This window comes from Salmo trutta, chromosome 30 (assembly GCF_901001165.1).
Source record: "Salmo trutta chromosome 30, fSalTru1.1, whole genome shotgun sequence".
Lineage (NCBI taxonomy): Eukaryota > Metazoa > Chordata > Actinopteri > Salmoniformes > Salmonidae > Salmo > Salmo trutta.
In genome coordinates, this window is record NC_042986.1 from 5,216,857 (window position 1) to 5,240,635 (window position 23,779).

Sequence of the window (23,779 nt, forward strand, 5' to 3'; positions counted from 1 at the left end):
GTTAAAAGTCCAGTTTTGATTTACATTTGGTTGTCGTCAACTAATGTGAATTCAACATGAAATCAACAAAAGTCACAATGTCATTGGATTTAGTTTGCAATTTGGGTGGAAAGAAAATACAAAATTCTCTTACATTGACTTTTTTCAAATCCAATCAGTTTTCTTCATTGGTGCAATGTCATCACATTTAAAAAAAAAAAGTGTTAACCATTTTCAGCGATGATTGATTTCAACCAGTTTTTGCCCAGTGTGCAGGCCTGCCACAGAATACTTTGTCAGATACCTTACTATTTTGGGGGGTATTACATGCAGAAAATCATCTGCCTTGACTCAGTTTTCTGTAATTAAACAAAAACACATACTTATACGTACAGTAGTAGTTTTAGATTCTACTTTGAAGAATATCAAATATATTTTGATTTAACACTTTTTTTGGTTACCACATGATTCCATATGTGTTATTTCATAGTTTTGATGTCTTCACAATTATTATACAATGTAGAAAATTGTAAAAATAAATAAAAACCCTGGAATAACTAGGTGTGTCCAAACTTTTCACTGGTACTGTATATACATCCTATCAGTGGCGGTCAGTGCCGTTTTAAGATGAGAGAAGACGAGCATGGCCTTATTTCTATTACAGCATATTGGACGATTGTCGTTCATATTCCATTCCCCCAGTTCAATGTAACAGTGATAGGAAGACCTGGTTAAGTCTGCTTTCCACCAGTCACTGGGAGGTGAATTCACCTTTCAGCAGGACAATAACCTGAAACACAAGGCCAAATCTACACTGGAGTTGGTTACCAAGAAGACAGTGAATGTGGCTGAGTTTTTTGACTCAAATCTACTTGAAAATTCTATGGCAAGATCTAAAAATGGTTGTCTAGCAATGACCAACAGCCAATTTGACAGAACTTGAAGAATTTTGAAAAGAATAATGGACAAATGTTGCACAATCCAGGTGTGGAAAGCTCTTAGAGACTTGCAGAGAAAGACTCCCAGCTGTAATCGCTGCCAAAGATGCTTCTAGAAAGTATTGACTCATGGGTGTGAATACTTATGATGTAAATTAGATATTTCTGTAATTCATTTTCAATACATTTGCTAAAAAAAAGAAACGTTTTCACTTTGTCTTTATGGGGTATTGTGTGTAGATGGGTGAGAAATCAAATAAATGTAATCCATTTTGAATTCAGGCTGTAACACAACACAATGTGGAATAAGTTGAGGGCTATAAATACTTTGAAGGCACTGTAGGTTCCCAATCTCCCAAACCTCATAACTTGCTACCAAAACATTTCAGGCTATCAGTCAGTAGTAGCTTGCCTGCTGTCATGGTTGCTATAATTTAGAGAAGCAAGCAATTACTAAATGTACTGAATAAGACTCACATTTCCTTACTTAGTTTAAATGTATTTGGGCACTTTATGATAAGATATTTGTATTAATTTTGATTCCGTGATATGTGCCTGTATTGATGTGTTTTATGATCCATGTACTGTGTTGTCTAGGATATTACATTAAAATGACATGTTAGTGCAGCATATTGAGATGTGTGATTTACAACAGTAAGAATGACACCCTCATTAAAATGTAAAGAAGTATGCTTAGATAACCTATGCAGAAAATAATACGTGTTTTACATAGGCATAATGATTGCAGTAAAAAAGCTATTTCTGGTGTTTTGAAAAATTCTAAGATCTCCAACCACCCCTCCATCACATACTTTGTGCGCCTTCTAAAATAATGGGTGCATGAAGCCCCTGAATGGGATCTACAGTGTGAAAACACCTCCTGGGAATCGTAAAGGAATAAAAGATGATAGGGAACAGACAGCCCCGCTGCCACTTTAGGCCTCATCAAGGCTGTCCAATGGGACTGTTCTGTGCACTTCAACCTACTGTACAGATCACTCATCTCCGCCATAAACCTTTAGAGATAAGCAGATTTTCTTTATGCATTTATGGCCCCAATCTCTAAATGGCAGTAAGAGTGACAATAATAACCCCTAAATGGTTAAAGAGGTGAAGTTGGAGGAGTATAGGCTAGCTGGCCTGGGTGTTGGGTTTTGGGCCTACCTATCAGGAACTCCAGTGTTGTCTAGGTACAACCGACAGGTGCTTTGCTCCTGAATCTTTAATTGGCCCCAGAGACGTGGCTGTGCTTGATGGCATTGCTCACTCCTCCCCCTCCCCACCCGTCTTGCTGATTACCGCTGCAGTCATGATGACACATACACTGCCTTCAGAAAGTATTCATACCCCATTACTTATTCCCCCCAAAACTCTATTACAGCCTGAATTCAAAATGGATTAAATATATTTTCACTTCTCACCCATCTACACACAATACCCAATAATGACAAAGTGAAAACATGTTTTAAGAAACGTTTGCAAATCTGAAATACAGAAATCTAAAAATATTCACACCCCTGAGTCAATACATGTTAGAAACACCTTTGGCAGTGACTACAGCTGTGAGTCTTTCTGGGTAAGTCTCACCTGGATTGTACAATATTTGCAGATACAACTTTTAAAAAATTCTTTAAGTTTTGTCAAGTTGGTCGTTGATCATTGCTAAACAGCTATTTTCAAGCAGATTTAAGTCAACTGTAACTAGGCCACTCTGGAACATTCAATGTCGTCTTGGTAAGCAACTCCAGTGTATTTGGCCTTGTGTTTTAGGTTACCGTAAAACTTGAATTCAACGGCGAGTCTCAAATTGTCCCTTTTTAATAGCCGGGCAACGGCACACATTTCAGCAAATAAATGCCAGGTCTAAATTAATTGCTTACGAGATTACCATGAATGTTTACGATGTTTAATGTTTGATTACATTAAGTAATTCAGTAATGGCTTGAAAAATGATGGCAATCATCCGTTTTTATCGGCAGTAAGAAACTGCTAGACATTGGCTGTTAACAGATGAGAAATGCTAGCTAACTAGCAAGCACAAAAAGAGTCAACTTCGGGAGTACAGACCTCCATAAATCACCCTCTAGTGGTGAAAGTAAGAACTGCTGAAAATGTAGTTGGAGAATAATTATTCTGTCAAGGAAAAGTTTTTCTAATTATTTCACTAAGACAAACATGACACATTGTGTGAATGATAACACATTAGTGCAGAAAATGAAGAAATTGATAAATGCTGGAAGTGAATGCTGGAATTAAACAAATGAGCAAAAGCTGTGTGCATTAAAGAAATAGACGCCTGGCTCAAATAGAAGCCTGTCTCTAAGCACCTGTTTTGTTTAATTTTTTAAGTTAATAAATGCCGGGGCTATTAATTTAAGTTTTAGGTTATTGTCCTGCTGAAAGTAAAATTTCTGTCTCCCAGTGTCTGTTGGAAATCAGACTGAACCAGGTTTTCCTCTAGGATTTTGCCTGTGCTTAGCTCCAGGGTTGGAAATTAGCACCAGCCACCTGCCAAATGCGGGTAGATTTAGTCATTGACAGGTAAGAATGTCTATTTCACTAGCCACATTCGTGGCTGGTCACACAGAGCATTTGGGAAGTTTTTCTGTTTTTTTAATCTGAAGTCCACATGGAGAAGTTGGTCGAATTGACAAGAAAGGCTACTAAAGTGTGACTTTGTCCTCGTGTTTCTTGGCCAGTTATATCATTTTGTTCACACGTTAGGTTGACTGTTTTATGTGTGGATTTTATGTGTGGATTAATTGTCGGAGTAGAGGACCTTGTGCATTTCAGGTGAAATAACAACTCAATGTTTATATCCCAGGACAAATTAGTTAGCAACAGCAAGCTAGCTAAATAGGACAAATTAGCTAGCAAGTGCAAGCTAGCTAGCTAAATTACCATAAATGTTTAATGCTTTTTGACCTGTCCCCAAATTAATGTCATTGGTTCAGAGTTTGTTTTGATATTTTAACCTGCATGTTGTGATCGCGTTTAGTGTGGGGGGACAAAATACATTTATGCACGATGGCGCACGCATGCAGCCAGTTTGGGTTCCGTGTTATGGAATCATTCTTGCCCTTAGAGACAGGCCCACTTTTGTACTTTCCCTCTGCCCAAATACAATGCACATAGACCATTCCATCTAACACAACACAATAATTACCACTTTTAGACTAATTATACAAATATATTGAAACAGGCTCAAGTCTGTATTCAAGGATACAAAAAGTAGCTTATGCTGGGCCGTTCTGGTAGTCAGACTCCCAGCCAGCAGAACTATATGAAATGCAGTGACGTGTATGAAAATTGTCCCCAGTGATAAAACACAGTGCTGAATGACAGACTGAATCTAAAGGTTTTAAAACAGAGGCTTTTGCATGTAGATTATATCCCCATAATCAAGTACTGGGAGAAGAGTTCTTATTTGTTGACTTTTCTAGGAGGTGGATCAGCTTGAATATTGTAGCTTCCATCAATGTAATTGTCTGCATCATTTTCAATCCCCCATATATCTTTTGGTGTGTGTGTGTGTGTACGGACACAATAATTTTTACAATAGTTATATTTTGTTTGTTTTTAGTCCTGGCCTTCCTCTATTTCTAATGTCCATCCAGTTTGATTTATATTTGCCATATTTTGTAACTGTGCTATTTCACAAACGATCTGAACCTATATACATTTTACAGACCCAATACAGTCGTGGCCAAAAGTTCTGAGAATGGCACAAATATTAATTTTCACAAAGTCTGCTGCCTCAGTTTGTATGATGGCAATTTGCATATACTCAAGAATGTTATGAAGAGTGATCAGATCAATTGCAATTAATTGCAAAGTCCCTCTTTGCCATGCAAATGAACTGAATACCCCAAAAACATTTCCACTGCATTTCAGCCCTGCCACAAAAGGACCAGCTGACATGTCAGTGATTCTCTCGTTAACACAGGTGTGAGTGTTGACGAGGACAAGGCTGGAGATCACTCTGTCATGCTGATTGAGTTCGAATAACAGACTGGAAGCTTCAAAAGGAGGGTGGTGCTTGGAATCATTGTTCTTCCTCTGTCAACCATGGTTACCTGCAAGGAAACGCGTGCCGTCATCATTGCTTTGCACAAAAAGGGCTTCACAGGCAAGGATATTGCTGCCAGTAAGATTGCACCTAAATCAACCATTTATCGGATCATCAAGAACTTCAAGGAGAGCGGTTCAATTGTTGTGAAGAAGGCTTCAGGGCGCCCAAGAAAGTCCAGCAAGCGCCAGGACTGTCTCCTAAAGTTGATTCAGCTGCGAGATCGGGGCACCACCAGTACAGAGCTTGCACAGGAATGGAAGCAGGCAGGTGTGAGTGCATCTGCACGCACAGTGAGGCAAAGACTTTTGGAGGATGGCCTGGTGTCAAGAAGGGCAGCAAAGAAGCCACTTCTCTCCAGGAAAAACATCAAGGACCGACTGATATTCTGCAAAAGGTACAGGGATTGGACTGCTGAGGACTGGGGTAAAGTCATTTTCTCTGATGAATCCTCTTTCTGATTGTTTGGGGCATCCAGAAAAAAGTTTGTCCGGAGAAGACAAGGTGAGCGCTACCATCAGTCCTGTGTCATGCCAACGGTAAAGCATCCTGAGACCATTCATGTGTGGGGTTGTTTCTCAGCCAAGGGAGTGGGCTCACTCACAATTTTGCCCAAGAACACAGCCATGAATAAAGAATGGTACCAACACATCCTCCGAGAGCAACTTCTCCCAACCATCCAGGAACAGTATGGTGACGAACAGTGCCTTTTCCAGCATGATGGAGCACCTTGCCATAAGGCAAAAGTGATAACTAAGTGGCTTGGGGAACAAAACATCGATATTTTGGGTCCATGGCCAGGAAACTCCCCAGACCTTAATCCCATTGAGAACTTGTGGTCAACCCTCAAGAGGTGGGTGGACAAACTCCAAGCATTGATTATGCAAGAATGGGCTGCCATCAGTCAGGATGTGGCACAGAAGTTAATTAACAGCATGCCAGGGCAGATTGCAGAGGTCTTGAAAAAGAAGGGTCAACACTGTGAATATTGACTCTTTGCATCAACTTCATGTAATTGTCAATAAAAGCCTTTGACACTTATGAAATACTTGTAATCAAACTTCAGTATTCCATAGTAACATCTGCCAAAAATATCTAAAGACCCTGAAGCAGCAGACTTTGTGGAAATGAATGTGTCATTCTCAAAACCTTTGGCCACGAATGTATGTTTTACATTTGATATCATGTTGTTATTAGTCCCACCCTTCAGCTTCATTCAACCCCTCCCTTCTATCTCTTAACACCATCCATATTGGATTTATATTCGCCATATTTTTCAACTGTGCTGTGATGCTTCACAAAAGTTCTGAACCTTTATATTCTCATAGTTTCTACAGATTGTAAATTAAATAATTTTTTTGGCAAAAATAATTATTATATTATTGATCGATTGACTAACTTTTCAAATCACCCAGTATTGCTATCTGCAGCGTTAGCTCCAGGTGAATGTTGCAATTCTTCAGCCATTCCTGGACCTGTGACCAAAAAGGTCACATGTACATGCAGATTGTACCAAAATAAATGATCTAATGACTCTGCCTCCTCGCAGCAAAATCTGCAGAGCTGGGAAGGTTGCATAGCCTATAGAATGATATATATATATATATCAGTTGCTAGAATTTTGTATAATAATTTAAATAGAAAAATTCTATGTTTTGAATCCGGTGTTGTTTTGCGTGTCAATTCATAAACCATGTGCCATGGAATCGCTACATCGAAAATCTCTTCCCAACTATTTTGCAATCTATGTGGCACAGCTGTCAAAATTTTTTTGGTCCTTAAATGAAACTGGTATATATTTTTATCACAATTTTCTTTAACCAATTTTGGTCTTTAAAGTTCCTTACTTTTTCCCCCTTCCACTTGCCTCTTCCATTTTTTGCGGTAATGCTGCAATTAGTTGGATGTAATTTTGGGTAGGGCAGACATTTCCATATATTTGTGTTAGCTGCATGTGTGACAACTCCACCAGTCCTATTTATGATATAATTTACAAAGATGTATTATTTGTTCTGTCTTTTCTGGTGGATTAAACTGAAAATGCAACCAACTTTCTAAGGCTTGTTTAAAAAAATGACACTATTTTGGAGATTTCGTTTTCAAATAACCGAAAGTGAGCAGTTGTAATCTGAATGAAGGGAAAACGGCCATTCTTGAAAATGGGGTGAGACATTCTTACTAATTTTCTAGGGAACCAGTTTGAATTTAAGTATAACTTTTGTATGACTGATGCCTTTAGTGAGAGGTCTAATGCTTTAATATTGAATCATTTCTGCCCTCCAAATTCATATTAATTATATAAATAGGCCCATTTAATATTGTCTGGCTTGCCATTCCAAATCAAATGTAATATATTTTCTTCATATAATTTAAAAAACAAGTCGGTAGGTGTAGGCAAGACCATAAGCAAATAGGTAAACTGTGATATGACTAAAGAGTTAATCAGGGTGATTTTTCCACAAATCGATAGGTATTTTCCTTCCTTTCCTTTTTAATTCTATGTGCTAAGCATTTAGCTAGAATTTTTGCATCACAACACTGAAGTGTTGAAGGATCCACTTGGATCCTGTTTTAGTAATAATGAAATCAGACCCTCTTGAGGTTCTGATAATCTACCGTTCATATAGGAGTGGTGCTAATAACGGTCCTCTGAGTATATCAAAGCAAGTTTGGTATACAGTGCCTTGCAAAAGTATTCATCCCCCTTGGCATTTTTCCGCGTTACAACCTGTCATTTTAAATAGATTTTTATTTGGATGTAATGGGCAAACACAATTGTCCAAATTGGTGAAGTGAAATAAAAAAAGTTACTCGTTTCAAAAAAATACAAAACGGAGAAATGGTGCGTGCATATGTATTCACCCCCTTTGCTATGAAGCCCCTAAATAAGATCTGGTGCATCCACTTACCTTCAGAAGTCACATAATTATGGAGATCAGAGTCAATTTATTTCTATATAAGAAATCTTAATTCTCAACTTATTTTTCAGTGTCTGTTTTTTAAAAGCGAGCTTATCGTCTGTCCAAATACCCAAGTTCTTCTAATGGGGAACTTGATACATTTGGGCTCCCTTCAATGTGCAAATATGCAGGTCCTCAGGGTAAATATTACGAGACCAAGAGAACAACAAACTTGCTTTTTTTGGCATTAACACTAGTTTAAGATAAGTAACCGGTTTTTGAATTGAGTCAAAACCATGCTGAAGGTTATGAATGGCCTGCTACACTGAGCACAGGGGTAAGTAACTATCATTCGCGTAGACATGAATGTTACAGGTTTTAACAGACCATTGAACAAGTATTGTAAAGCGTATCAAATGCCTTTGACAGCTCAATAAATAAGGCAGCACAAAGATTTTTATGGCTGAACAAAATGGCACATCATCTAAGACAAGTGTATCTGCTGAAACAGTGCAATATCTTGGTCTAATACCGGATTAACCTCTCTGGGCCAGTGGGACGTTAGCGTCCCACTCTATTCAACAGCCAGTGGAATCAGGTGGCGCGAAATACAAATACCTCAAAAATGCTATAACCTCAATTTCTCAAATATATGACTATTTTACACCATTTGAAAGATAAGACTCTCGTTAATCCAACCACGTTGTCCGATTTCAAAAAGGCTTTACAGCGAGAGCAAAACATTAGATTATGTCAGGAGGGTACCCTGCCAAAAATAATCACACAGCCATTTTCAAAGCAAGCATATATGTCACAAAAACCAAAACCACAGCTAAATGCAGCACTAACCTTTTGATCTTCATCAGATGACACTCCTAGGACATTGTTATACAATACATGCATGTTTTGTTCAATCAAGTTAATATTTATATCAAAAACCAGCTTTTTACATTAGCATGTGATGTTCAGAACTAGCATACCCACCGAAAACTTCCGGTGAGTTTACTAAATTACTCATGATAAACGTTGACAAAATACATAACAATTATTTTAAGAATTATAGATGCAGAACTCCTTTATGCAAACGCTATGTCAGATTTTAAAATAGCTTTTCGGCGAAAGCACATTTTGCAATATTCTGAGTACATAGCTCGGCCATCACAGGCTAGCTAATTTGACACCCACCAAGTTTGGGGCAACCTAAACTCAGAATTACTATTAGAAAAATTGGATTACCTTTGCTGTTCTTCGTCAGAATGTACTCCCAGGCCTTCTACTTCAACAACAAATGTTGTTTTGGTTCCAAATAATCCATAGTTATATCCAAATACCTCAGTTTTGTTCGTGCGTTCAGGTCACTATCCGAAGGGTAACGCGCGAGCGCATTTCGTGACAAAAAAATTCAAAATATTCCATTACCGTACTTAGAAGCATGTCAAACGCTGTTTAAAATCAATTGTTATGCTATTTTTCTCGTAAAATAGCGATAATATTCCAACCGGACAACGTTGTATTCATTCAAAGACTGAAAGAAAAAAATGGAGAAGTCTCGTGAACGCGCATCTCAGTCTCACTGTCCCCAGGCAGGCCACTTACAAACTCTGCTGCTGTACTTTGCCCAGAGACAGGAGACACGTCATTCCGCTTTCTGAACGCTTTAGAGAGCCAATGGAAGCCTTAGAAAGTGTCAGTTAACAGCACAGATGCTGTAATTTCGATAGAGATGCAACAGAAGGACTACAAATTGTCAGACAGGCCACTTCCTGCATGGAATCTTCTCAGGTTTCTGCCTGCCATATGAGTTCTGTTATACTCACAGACACCATTCAAACAGTTTTAGAAACTTTAGTGTTTTCTATCCAAATCTACTAATTATATGCATATTCTCGTTTCTGGGCAAGAGTAGTAACCAGTTTAAATCGGGTACGTTTTTTTTATCCGGCCGTGAAAATACTGCCCCCTAGCCCAACAGGTTTTAAGAATAGAATGAGAAGTTAAAGTTCTAAACTGAGAGTTGGAGAAGGGACTCTAAAACTTTGGCAAGGCAAGATAGCTTGAAAATTGGATGGTAGTTATCCAAGTCAGAAGGATGTCCACCTTTGTGTAGGGGGATCTCAAGTATAACCCCAGAAACAATAGTCAAGTAAAAAATATAGGTTCATAATTTTCCAATTTCTCTTTGTAGTAATGCGAGGGTGAGATTTAGGTAGCTTTGCATCTCTTATGCAGGCAATGGGACAATTGTCAATGAACTCATTAGCAAAAATTCCATTGGATGTATACTTAAGAGGGGCATTTGTCCAAAAAATGAATCTAAGAGTAGATTTTTCAGTGTATTTAAAGTTGGGGCGGGTTGGTTCAGTCATCAACCGAGTTAGATATCTGCATCAAGGTAAATATTTCAGCCTATCAGAAGCTGGCGTCAACCAATCCAGATTTAAGATCACTGTGACGACCCTCCCACTCTGTCTGCCGTATTCTCTCTTTGTTCTTGTTTCCTTATTAGGATGCCGGTGGGCGGAGTTGGGAGGGTCGTCAGCTACATGGGAAACACCTGGGCTTGGGTGTGTCCCATGATAAATGGACCTATTCCACATTGATTGGGGAGACTCTCTCCATGCAGACACCTTTATTGATTTTTGTTGTGGTCTTTTGGTTGTTTGCTTTGGCACCTTTCAACACCCTGCATTATTACATTCATGCATGCAAAACCCTCACTTACACTACTGATTACACACACAATTGTTAATTGTAATTAGTTTACTTGGTTAATAAATAAATATTTTGGTATTGTCTCCACGTTGTCTCCCTTTTGTTGCGAACTCTGAGCCGGTTTGTAACAATCACCCGCAATTAATAATCCAGATTTAGCATAGTTGGATAGCAAGTCAGACAATTGGCTAAGAGCATATGTTGAGGCAGATGGAGGGTGATAAATTCCCACTAGCGTAAAATTGGCATTATTACCAAGGACCACATTTAGGACTAGACATTGAAATTGCTTAGGGCAAAATGTGGTTGTGCATCAGAAGTTGTTCTCTTGTTATGTAAGTCAATTAGCCCATGTCAGCCAAAATGTTTTAGATTAGTATGTTAGTCTAGCAGCCAGCTATCTAAACTGACTGGGCTAGGGCCAGCTCTGACTGTGGGTGTGCAGACCTGCGAGCCACTGCGGCCCATCATGATGAGTTCAGATATATTGTGGCCCCCACCCCCATCAGTTACCTATCCCTGGTGTAGACTAACTATTTTAGTGTTTGCATAAGAAGGATTACTGTAGTTCTAAAACTGTGTTGTTAAATGCTTAACCATTTAATTGCGGTAACTACATTTGCTGTAAACTATTTGTCTGGATAATATGTCTGGTCAGTTCAGTCAGGGTTCCGGCTGCATCATCACCTAATGAAGTGAAGCCAGTAATGCCGAGAATTGATCTAGTCAACATTGCTAAGTGTTCTGCTGTCAGCAATTAGGGCTGGGAATTGCCAGCCCCATAATACAATATCATTACGATACTTGCATGATAACCAAACCGGCTCCGCATGTGCGTCCGCCATTGTGCGCATGCTGATTTTGTCTATCCCCACCAGACGCGTTCATGACACGCAGGTTAAGATACCAAAACCAATTGTGAACCAACTATATTAATTTGGGGACAGGTCGAAACCCATTTGAAACATTCATGTACATTTAGCTAGCATGCTGTTGCAAGCTAATTTGTCCTGGGAGATAAACATGGGTTGTTATTTTATCTGAAATGCATATGGTCCTTTTTTTTGTAGAACTTTACCATTTTTGCACACACAATCGTGTGTTCTCTACTCTGACAATTAATCTACAGACGAAAGGGGAAACAGTTCGTTTTCTTTGATTTAATCTCTCCTCGTTCATTCTTCTGTGGATATTATATATGGTGGTTGGCAACCAACTTCAAGGTGCACTCATCTTTCAGTCACCCACATGGTTATATGCTCGTATAAACCAATGCGTTGATGGGAGCACGTCAAGCTTCTTAAATGGAACCACATTCTATTTTAGTGCTTGGCTACACAATGTCGATTGACGCGCACAAGCAGTTTGGATGAAATGGTTGAATAACGTGTACATTTATTTTGCAATGCTCTTACATGCAACGCGGGCAGGCTGGTCAGCATGTTAGATGCTGATACGATATGTATTGCGATTTGATGTTCCAAACATTTCTCACTATTCAGTATGTCTGCTGCAGAGAGAGTGAGCTTGAGAAAATGTTATTTTTGTATTATCTTTTTAAAATGTTTATTTATTTTTAATGGGCCTGGGCTCATAGGGCTGAATTGGTGAATTTGTCCTCTACTGTCATCCTGTCTCTCCACAGAGCTAACTGGATAAGTCTCTGCTGATAGTGCTACTGGAACATAAAAGACGGGGAAAACTGGCAATAAACCTCTGCGAGACGGTCACACACAGAGTGAACATGTTTCACAATCAATTAGAGCAGATTAAGAGCTTTGCCAGAGCTTAATTGCAGAATGTGGTCAAGGGAGGCACAGCGACAGGGCCATAAAATAAACCTTTTAGACTTTCTAAAAGCCTAAGCGACAGTGGGTGAACTTTCATCAGTCTCTGGGTCTAAAGTGTAGGATTTGGATTAGCCTAATGCACTCCCACTTTTCTGTATTGCCACTCTTTTTGTTAGAACTTCAACTTTCTAAGATGTATTGTTGTCTGGGTTTATGCAAGTCTGTAAACCACTATTGATGTTTATTTATTTACCTTTCAATTGCTCTGGATAAGATTGTCTGCTAAATGAGTGAAATGTAATATACAGTTTCTGACAAATATATTGGCACCCTTGCAGTATTCTTAAATAATTCCCTATTTCTTCTAAAATCTTTTGAAATTGAAAACTTTTGGTCACCACACCTTATTGGATTTTCTACATTGCAGAACAGATTTTATTTTGTAAATATAAGTTTACAATTTTAATGAAAAAATTAAGACAAAGTTATTGGCATTCTGGAGCTAGTACCTGGTTACACAGCCTTAGGCCAAGATAACTACAGACAAAATGCATCTTGTAGCCATCAATGAGCTTGCTGCACCTTTCTACTGAGAATTTGTCCCACTTTTCAGCAGCAAACTGCTCTAATTCTTCAACATTTGAGGGGTGCCCTCCACCAACTGCTGTTTTCAGATCTCGACAGGTTTTGGATGTGATTCAGATCTCAACTCTTTGCTGGCCACTCCAGAACAGTCCAGCATCTTTTTTTAACCCTTCCTGGGTGATTTTTGATGTGTGTTTGGGGTCGTTGTCCTGCTGGAAGACCCACAACCTTCAATGGAGCCCCATTTTTAGACACTGGGTTGAACATTGAACTACAAAACAACTGATAATGTGCTGATTTCATGCCCTGCACATGTTCAAGGCCCCCAGTACCAGAGGCAGCAAACCAACACCACAACTTTATCAAACCTCCCCCATCTTTGATTGTAGGGTCTTCTTTTTATGGAATGCTTAATTTGGTTGTCAGTAAACATACCGCTGATCTGTATTGCCAAAGAGCTCAAATTTTTTTCAATGGTCCACCGAACGTTTCCCCCCAAAATGTAGGCTTGTTTACTGTAGGGGAAATTGAGTGTCTCCTTCAGCAGTGGGATCTTCCAATGTTTACCAATGCCCAAATGAAGTGTTCAAAGAAAAGAACACCCTCCCTACAATCAAATATGGGGGAGGTTTGATAATGCTGTGGGGTTGCTCTGCTGTCTCTGTTACTGGGGGCCTTGAATGTGTGCAAGACATAATGAAATCAGAATATTATTAAGGTGTTTTGTAGTGCAATTTTCAACCCAGTGTCCAAAAACTCTCTGTTGAAGGTTGTGGATCTTCCAATAGGACAACAACCCCAAACACACACAAAAAGCACCCTGGAATGGTTCAAGTAAAAATGCTGGATTGAACAGTGAAGTGTCCAGAATTGAGCCACATCCATAACCTATGGAGCGAGCTGAAAACAGCAGTTTGTGGAGGGCACCCCTCGACTGTCACGTCCTGACCAGTGAAAAGAGTCATTTGCCATTGTAGTATGGTCAGGGTGTGGCAGGGGGGTTGTTTTGTGTGTTTTGGGGTTTTTGGTTCTAGGGGAATTTGTTCAAGTTTTCTATTTCTATGTTTCGTTTTCCAAGTTTGGCCGAGTATGGTTTCCAATCAGAGGCAGGTGTCTTTCGTTGTCTCTGATTGGAAGCCATACTTAGGCAGCCTGTTTTCCTTTGGGTTTTGTGGGTGGTTGCTTTCTGTTTAGTTTGTTAGTGTACCTGACAGAACTGTTTGGCTGTCGTTTGTTTTTTCTTGTGAAGTGTTTTCATTAAAAGTAAAAGATGAGCACTCAACACGCTGCGCCTTGGTCTCTTCACTACGACGCCTGTGACATCGACATCGAATTAGAGCAGTTTTCTGCTAACGAGTGGTTCAAATTTCAAGTAGAACATTGCAGCAAGCTCATTGATCGCTACAAGAAGAATTTGTTGGCAGGTACAGTTGAAGTCAGATGTTTACATACACATAGGTTAGTCATTAACTCGTTTTTCAACCACTCCACAAATTTCTTGTTAACTTCTATGGGCTACATGGGACATCAAATTCAAAAGAACAAAATGTCATAATTCAACTTTCTCAAACATATATACAACTATTTTACACCATTTTAAAGATACACTTCTCCTTGATGTAACCACAGACTGATTTCAAAAAGGCTTTACAGCGAAAACAAAACATTAGATTATGTTAGGAGAGTACATAGACAAAAATAATCACACAGCCATTTTCCAAGCAAGGACATGTGTCAATAAAACCCAAAACACAGCTAAATGAAGCACTAACCTTTGACGATCTTCATCAGATGACACTCCTAGGACATTATGTTACAAAATACATGTATGTTTTGTTCGATAAAGTTCATATTTATATCCAAAAACAGCATTTTACATTGGCGCGTGATGTTCAGAAAATGTATTCCCACCAAAACTTCCGGTCAATGTGCACATCAATTTACAAAAATACTCATAAACGTTGACAAAATATATAACAATTATTTAAAGAATTATAGATAGACTACTACTGGATGCAACTGCTGTGTCAGATTTTAAAATAGCTTTACGGAGATAGAATATTGAAAAATGTGCTGAGTACATAGCTCAGCCATCACGGCGAACTATACATACACCCGCCAAGTTAGGGGCAACCTAAACTCAGAATTAGTATTAGAAATATTGTCTTACCTTTGCTGATCTTCGTCAGAATGCACTCCCAGGACTGCTACTTCCACAAGAAATGTTGTTTTTGTTCGAAATAATCCATATTTATGTCCAAATACCTCAGTTTTGTTTGTGCGTTCAGGTCACTATCCAAAGGCATACCGTGCGAGCGCGGTACCAGAGACGAAAAGTCAAAATGTTCCATTACCGTACTTAGAAGCATGTCAAACGCTGTTTCAAATCAATCTTTATAGTATTTCTTACGTAAAATTGCGCTAATATTCCAACCGGACAATAGCATATTCATTCAAGAAGAAAAAGAAGGAACGGCACGCTCGCGGGACCGAGCATATCCAATCCCTTTGTCTCCAGGCAGTCCACTCAGTGACTGAGCTCCTATTATCTGCCCAGTGACAGGAGAATGCTCAAACCGCTTTCTGAAGGCTGTTGACAGCCAATGGAAGCCTTAGGAAGTGCAACATCACCCCACAGACACTGTAGTTTCGATAGAGAATCAAAAGAACTACAATTCTCAGACTTTCCACTTCCTGCTTGGATTTTTGGGTTCTGTTATACTCACAGACACCATTCAAACAGTTTTAGAAACTTCAGAGTGTTTTCTATCCAAATCTACTAATAATATGCATATTCTAGGTTCTGGGCCAGAGTAGTAACCTGTTTAAATTGGGTACGTTTTTCATCCGGCCGTGAAAATACTGCCCCCTACACCCCAACAGGTTAACAAACTATAGTTTTGGCAAGTTGGTTAGGACATCTACTTTGTGCGTGACACAAGTAATTTTTCCAACTGTTGTTTACAGACAGATTATTTCACTTATAATTCCCTGTATCACAATTCCAGTGGGTCAGAAGTTTACATACACTAAGTTGACTGTGCCTTTAAACAGCTTGGAAAATTCCATAAAATGTCATCATGGCTTTAGAAGCTTCTGATAGGCTAATTAACATCATTTGAGTCAATTGGAGGTGTACCTTTGAATGTATTTCAAGACCCACCTTCAAACTCAGTGTCAATTTGCTTGACATCATGGGAAAATCAAAAGAAATCAGCCAAGACCTCAGAAAAAAAATTGTAGACCTCCGCAAGTCTGGTTCATCCTTGGGAGCAATTTCCAAACGCTTGAAGGTACCATGTTCACCTGTACAAACAATAGTACGCAAGTATAAACGCCATGGGACCACGCAGCCGTCATACCGCTCAGGAAGGAGACGCGTTCTGTCTCCAAGAGATGAAGTACTTTGGTGCGAAAAGTGCAAATCAATCCTAGAACAACAGCAAAGGACCTTGTGAAGATGCTGGAGGAAATGGGTACAAAAGTACCTATATCCACAGTAAAACGAGTCCTATATCGACTTAACCTGAAAGGCCGCTCAGCAAGGAAGAAGCCACTGCTCCGTTATGTTTGGAGGAAAAAGGGGGAGGCTTGCGAGCCGAAGAACACCATTGCAACCGTGTAGCACAGGGTGGCAGCATCATGTTGTGGGGGTGCTTTGCTGCAGGAGGGACTGGTGCACTTCACAAAATAGATGGCATCATGAGGTAGGAAAATTATGTGAATATATTGAAGCAACATCTCAAGACATCAGCCAGGAAGTTAAAGCTTGGTCGCAAATTGATCTTCCAAATGGACAATGACCCCAAGCATACTATCAAAGTTGTGGCAAAATGGCTTAAGGACAACAAAGTCAAGGTATTGGAGTGGCCATCACAAAGCCCTGACCTCAATCCCATAGAAGATTTGTGGGCAGAACTGAAAAAGCGTGTGGGAGCAAGGAGGCCTACAAACCTGACTCAGTTACACCAGGTCTGTCAGGAGGAATGGGCCAAAATTTACCCAACTTACTGTGGGAAGCTTGTGGAAGGCTACCCAAAACGTTTGACCCAAGTTAAACAATTTAAAGGCAATGCTACCAAATACTATTTGAGTGTATGTAAACTTCTGACCCACTGGGAATGTTATGAAAGAAATAAAATCTGAAATCCTAACTGACCAAAGACAGGAATTTTTACTAGAATTAAATGTAAGGAATTGTGAAAGACTGAGTTTAAATGTATTTGGCTAAGGTGTATGTAAAGTTCCGACTTCAACTGTATCTTGGCAAAAGGCTATGCAACCAAATACTGGGAGGATGGGATCCAGCCAAATATTTAGGGTTTCTGGATCCTTTCACAGCATTATATGGCCGCGTTGAGACACTGACTTTTCAAAGCCCAGCTCAGTTAATCCCTACCATTGTGTCGCTGAATTGTCATAATGCTTCAGCAAATGTACATTATGCCAGAGGTGTTGGTTGACACAATGTAACCTAATTTTATGTCCCTCTAACTTCCCTGAATGCCTCTGCTGATCCTTCAGCTATTGTATGCAGTTATCATGTGCCTATGAACTAGCATTATACTGTTAGCACTGAGGCGGTGTGCCCTAGTAGGAAGACCACTGTGTGCAGCTCACCCTGCACTAACATAAATAACATGAGCATGTCTATTTCTGCTAAGCTTCCCAGTAAAGCAATGAAAACAATCAAGCATCTCAGAAAAGTACTAAAAATAGCCCACGTTAACATATGTAGCATAAGAAACAAGGTCCATGAAATCACTAACTTGCTAGTAAAAGATGCAGAAGTAGACATGCTCATGTTATTTATGATAGTGCGGGGTGAGCTGCACACAGTGGTCTTCCTACTAGGGCACACCGGCAGGTAGCCTAGTGCATTTGGACTAGTAACCGAGGGGTTGCAAGATTGAATCCCTGAGCCGACCAGGTAAAAATCGGTTATTCTGCCCCTGAACAAGGCAGTTAGCCTAGGAACAGTAGGTTGTCATTGAAAATAAGATTTTGTTCTTAACTGACTTGCCTGGTTAAATAAAGGTGTTAAAAAATATTTGTGGTTCCTTCTTTAAAAGTTGCGAGCTTCATTGCTCCAGACCACCGGGGGGGGGGGGTTAGAGCACTCCTTATGCATTTGGGTCCCACGGTTTTTATATGACCAATCATATCAAGTGGTTCCAATGACGAATTTGACTAATTTGACGCGAGCCACACGTCCCTGGTGACGTTCTTCAGCAAAGATGGTTGACAAAACATTATGGTGGAAGCTAATTTAAGTAATTAGCATTTACAATTGAGGAATATGTTAGTTAATGTAGAGACAAACGATTGTGCATATTCTTTTGTCATAAAGTTAATTTACAAAAACGCTATTTCATATCCAATACCAGGTGTATCAAACTCCATTATTTGAATGATGCTGTGTCTGCATGTATGTATTACAATTATACACTTCAACAGTGTTTACCGCTCCTGGGACATCAATGATTACACATTGTAACTATGCAATAGACTAGAAACATGATTTAAGTAAAGGCTGATTTTGTAATTCATATATACAGAAAAAAACAGTACATCCTGCCAGCATGCCCACAAGCGTGCTGAATGACGCGTGGAAGAGAGCACTCAATGTATTAATTGCGGCTGGGGCCAATTATGGGAGTGCTATAGGGTTGGGACCGTGATTGGGAGTGCCATAGGGGAGCGCACAATTGGCCCAGTGTCATCTGGGTTTGGCCGGTTTAGTCCTTCATTGTAAATAAGAATTTGTTTTTACAGGTGTTCCTCCTTTAAAAGTTGTGAGCTTAAAACCACGGGACTTAGAGGTACCCAGTGTCACAGCTTCATTGCTCCAGACCACAGCAAGGGGGAGTTAGAGCACGCATTATGCATTTGGTGTCAGTTCTCCCTAGGAGAGGTGGGGGGGTGAAGTCAGGCGCAGGAGACCAAATATGCAAGAGAAGAGCGTTTATTCCTGAGTCCAAACAACATGAACGGGCACAGGACCAGAATAAGTAGTCCACCAAAAAGGTCCGGAACGCAGTCCAGCAAGTACGCCTGTCCACTAAAGACAAAGAAAATACAACGCAACCCAAACCCACGACAGGTAAAACAAAACAATCCCGCACAAACCCAAACTGGTAGGGCGAGAATAAATAACCCACTAATGAACCTAAACTCAAAACGGGTGAAACACAAGACAGACAAAATCAAACGAAAAGGAAAAGGGATCGGTGGCAGCTAGTAGACCGGCGACGACGACCGCCCGAACAGGGAGAGGAGCCACCTTCGGTAGAAGTTGTGACATTTGGGTCCCAAGGTTTTTATATGACCAATCATATCGAGTGGTTCCAATGACGAATTTGACGCAAGCCACACGTCCCTGGGTGAAGATGGCTGACAAAACATTACGATGGAACCAAATGTAAGTAGTTATAACGTCATAAAGAGTCAAGCAAAAAATGTACAATTGATAGGAATATGTTAGTTAATGTAGAGACAAAGGTTTGTGCATATTTTTTTGTCATAAAGTTCATTTACGAAAATCACGATTTAGCAAGTTCTGACTGACATGAGAATGAATTTGTAATTCGTGTTGTTTAATGTTTCAGGAACTCCTGAGAACCAGCAAACCAGGCTGTCGTCTTGGGAAACAGTGGATGTAAAGAATCTACCTAGCTAAAGCATTTACTGCAAATTGAATGTACAATTGTGTAAGCTTGCCTTGCAGTGCAGCTGAAGTAAGATAGCTAGCTAACTATTTACTTGCTTATTGTGTAGTGGAGGATAGAAAATAACTGTATGCCTATGGATGTGTAGCTAGCTACAGTATGTAGCCGATCTGTGTATGGACCCTAAAATGTTAGGTTCTGAACTAATATTCATACCAATCTATGAACCTCAGCTATCATAGTTGTTGTATCAACTTAAAGTCTGAATGGTATAAATGAAGCCTATGGATTGAGTAGAATATAATAACTTTATTGTGCCAAGGATGCAAGTCCTATATACATGTACTGTATTTATTACCACACAAGCAGCCTGTACATTGAATATATTCACTGATCATGTACGCTTCCTTGGTAAATAAAGGTGCGGTTCAGGTATGAATCTCTGAGACATTCTTTTTCAGTCATATCAAACTCCATTCTTTGAATGATGCGGTGTCTGCATTACAATTATTTACGTCAAAAGTGTTTACCACTCCTGCTCATGGGACATAAGTGATTACACATTGTAACTATGCAATAGACTAGAAATATGATTTAAGTAAAGGCTGATTTTGTAATTCATATATACAGAATAAAAAACCTATGCATATCTAACTCCTTTCATCTGCATTATTCTGAGGACACAGGATAGTATTTCAATGAGATACTTCATTTCAACCAGTGGAGAATGTGAAACGCTTTATTGAAAGAAGTTCATTATCCAGGTGTTATAAATACATAATACATGGAGTATAAATATGATAATTGTAATATTATATTATAGATACAAGTTCAATCTGTACTTCAATGCACATATGGTGTGCATTATAAAACGAAGGAAGAAAGACGAGGTGGGGAGAGGTATAGAAGACAAAGGGAGAGAGGTAAGAACAGAGGCAGACAGCATATGATTAATGAATTACAGTGCTTCCCTAATATTCTTTCAGTTCATCACAATTAGTGTCTCTTAACCAGTTCATCACAATTAGTGTCTCCTAACCAGCCTTGGGCCCCCAGTTGGCCCGAAGTTTATCTTAAGAGCGGGTGAGGTGGCGATGACAGGACTGGCTTCCTCTCACATCAAAACATACTGGCAGACGAGAGACGGATGGATAGAGAGAGAGCATGATTAAACCTTGTTTCTTTTATTCTAACATGGTCAGTCATCATAATCATCAGGAGGTGAAATACAAAACTGACCTTGGATCATTAACTCTGGGACTACTACATCTCTATCTGTATTTCAATGTCTCTTTAATAATACTTCCTGTTGACCCGACCAAGTGACCTCTCACCTATGATTATGCTGTGCCCTCTGTGTCAGCCAGTTCAGAGGCGGGAGGGGTTCACCAACACAGCTCATATACCCTAGAGGATTTAGGGAGAAGGGGGAGAGGGATGAAGTGAAGAAGAGAGACTGTTATTGTGTGTGTGTGTGGTCTCCGCACTAAGTGGCTACGCGGTACTTTATGCTGAAAAACAGAGATTTTTTTACATTTACATTTTAGTCATTTAGCAGCAAAAAAGTTGCTTTCAGAACAATTATTTTGGATTGGAACTAAAAAGTTTTGCTCTCGACAAAAAGACAAATGTACCTCCATAGCATATAACAATTTGCCTGTGAATAACCACACCTTCATGCAAACATTCATACAAATGTATGGAGAATTCTTGACGCATAACCGAAGATGCTGCCATATCCTGCCAGCACGCCCACAAGCGAGCCACTCAGGTGCAGAATGATGACACGTGGAAGAGGGAAAGGAACCAGATGGGAACAACAAGAATTTGTTGCAAGTTGGGGAGGGGGGCTAATAGCTGAACAATAGACTATTCAACCTTTACTAAAGAATAGTCTAATAACCGAGCTAGGTGTGAAAACTCCCCCTCCTATCACAGACCAGATTTGCCCTAACAACCAAGGGGTAGCTTACTACTCAATGTAATAAACTAATGACTTTTCAAATAAGTTACCTTACACGTTATGGTGGCTGACAATTTGTTAGCTACGCTGTCCTTACGAACCACATAGCATATCATTACAGGAGTATGTACCGATATGTTAGCTAACTACCTAACGTTAGTAGTTATACATCAAACTTGCCAGTATATTAACTATAGGCTATCTAACTACCCAACGTTTAATGACTTGATTATTCCCATCATTCTTAGCTTAGCTAAATGGTATAGTCGTTGTGCATTCTCAATGGACATTCGGGTGCTTTCAGAAATTTGCTCTGGCTATCTACACCGATTTCAGAACACTCTCGTCTGAGTGTACCAGAGCTCAGAATAATTCATTTACGAGCGCTCAACACCCATTGATTATGGCAGGTGTCAGTAAACGTCGGCATAAAAGCATAATTCAATTGTTTCCAGCAGCACAGTTAGTCACCAACTTTCTGGTTAACATGAAAGCTGCCTTACCAGCTCTGCTAGGGCGACTAAAATGGTCAGAGTAGTCTCATTTGTGTCTGGAAGTAGCTTGCCAGCTAGCCAACGTTAGCTTGGGTGCTTGACTGCCGTTGTAAGGCCAGAATGCTCAAATCAACCCTACTCCTTGGCCCAAATGTCCAGTGTGAGCTCCAAGAGCGAAACGGTCAGAATTTACAAACTGACAACGTTCTGAATATATGAGCGTCACGTTGTACAGCGCCATATTTTCTTTTCCATCCTAACGGAAACCCAGAGGGTTTTTCATTTTTCATGGAATTGAAACACCATAATATTAATCAAATTAATTAAGAAAGTACCTGTCAAAAGTTTGGACACACCTACTCATTCCAGGATTTTTCTTTATTTTTACTATTTTCTACATTGTACAATAATAGTGAAGACATCACAACTATGAAATAACACCGGTATCCCGCGTGCCCTGCATGCTGTTGTACAGACATGGCCTGCTCTCCCTTATGTAAGTATTTAGGCACTTTCCCATGTTTCCTGCAGTATGTATTGTAGATTGCACAGTAGCCTAATAAACAAAAACACATTTCATTAATAAAATAATTATAAAAAATACTCTTTCAAAATGCAGATGTTGATTTAGTTATGGATCCATAACGAATTACTATGGGAATAAATATCACTAATTTCCATAAATATTGGAACAAAGTTGTCTAATGAAGGCAACTAATTTAGAATCCTCCAATCCTGTAGACTGCTCCCGACTGTCTCGTTGTACAGCGCCATTTTTTCCATTCCATCCTAACGGAAACTGAGGGTTTCGTTTTTCTCTGAATAGAAACACCATAATATTAATCAAATTAATTAAGCCAAATTTCTTAAAATCAATCCCATATGCTATGTTATTAGAAAAAAGGTTTTAAATTATCTGGTAATGCCAATACAGAATAGTATCAAATGCTTCTCAACAATGCCCTCTGATGGTCAAACTAGCTCTAACTCGCATTAGCATAAATGGCTGACTTTGGCAGCAGCTAATGGGGATCCATAATAAATACAAATAGGCAAGACTAGCAACCTTAGGCATGACATGCCAACAACAAATGCTGACACTACACATCCAAGTATAACTAATCAAACTATGAAAGACAGGCAATGTAATTTTGAACTTTGTAATTGTGAGTGTGAAAGAGGTGAGAATTATTGTTGTTTATCAACAATGACAAGCCACCGGGATCTGACAACTGCGAATAATAGCGGATGATATTGCCTCTCCTATTTGCCATATCTTCAATATAAACCTACTAGAAAGTGTGTGCCCTTAGGACTGGAGGGAAGCAAAAGTAATTCCGCTACCCAAAAACAGTAAAGCCCTCTTTACTGACTCAAATAGTCGACCAATCAGCCTGTTACCAACCCTTAGTAAACTTTTAGAAAAAATTGTGTTTGACCGGATACAGTGCTATACAACAGACTTTCAACACACTTATAGGGAAGGACATTCAACAAGGATGGCACTTACACAAATTACTGATTGGCTGAGAGAAATTGTGGGAGCTGTTTTGTTAATCTTCAGTGCGGCTTTCGACATTATCGATCATAGTCTGTTGCTAGAAAAACGTATGTGTTATGGCTTTACATCCCATGTATATTGGAGGTAAAGAGTTACCTGTCTAACAGAACACAGAGGGTG

General features: G+C 39.5%; 1 protein-coding gene across 1 annotated transcript in view; it reads left to right on the forward strand.

The window, feature by feature from the left end:
• LOC115168847 (espin-like) overlaps window positions 1–23,779 on the forward strand; it is a 146,543-nt gene that overhangs the window by 13,682 nt on the left and 109,082 nt on the right. The gene's annotated exons all lie outside the window — the stretch shown is intronic.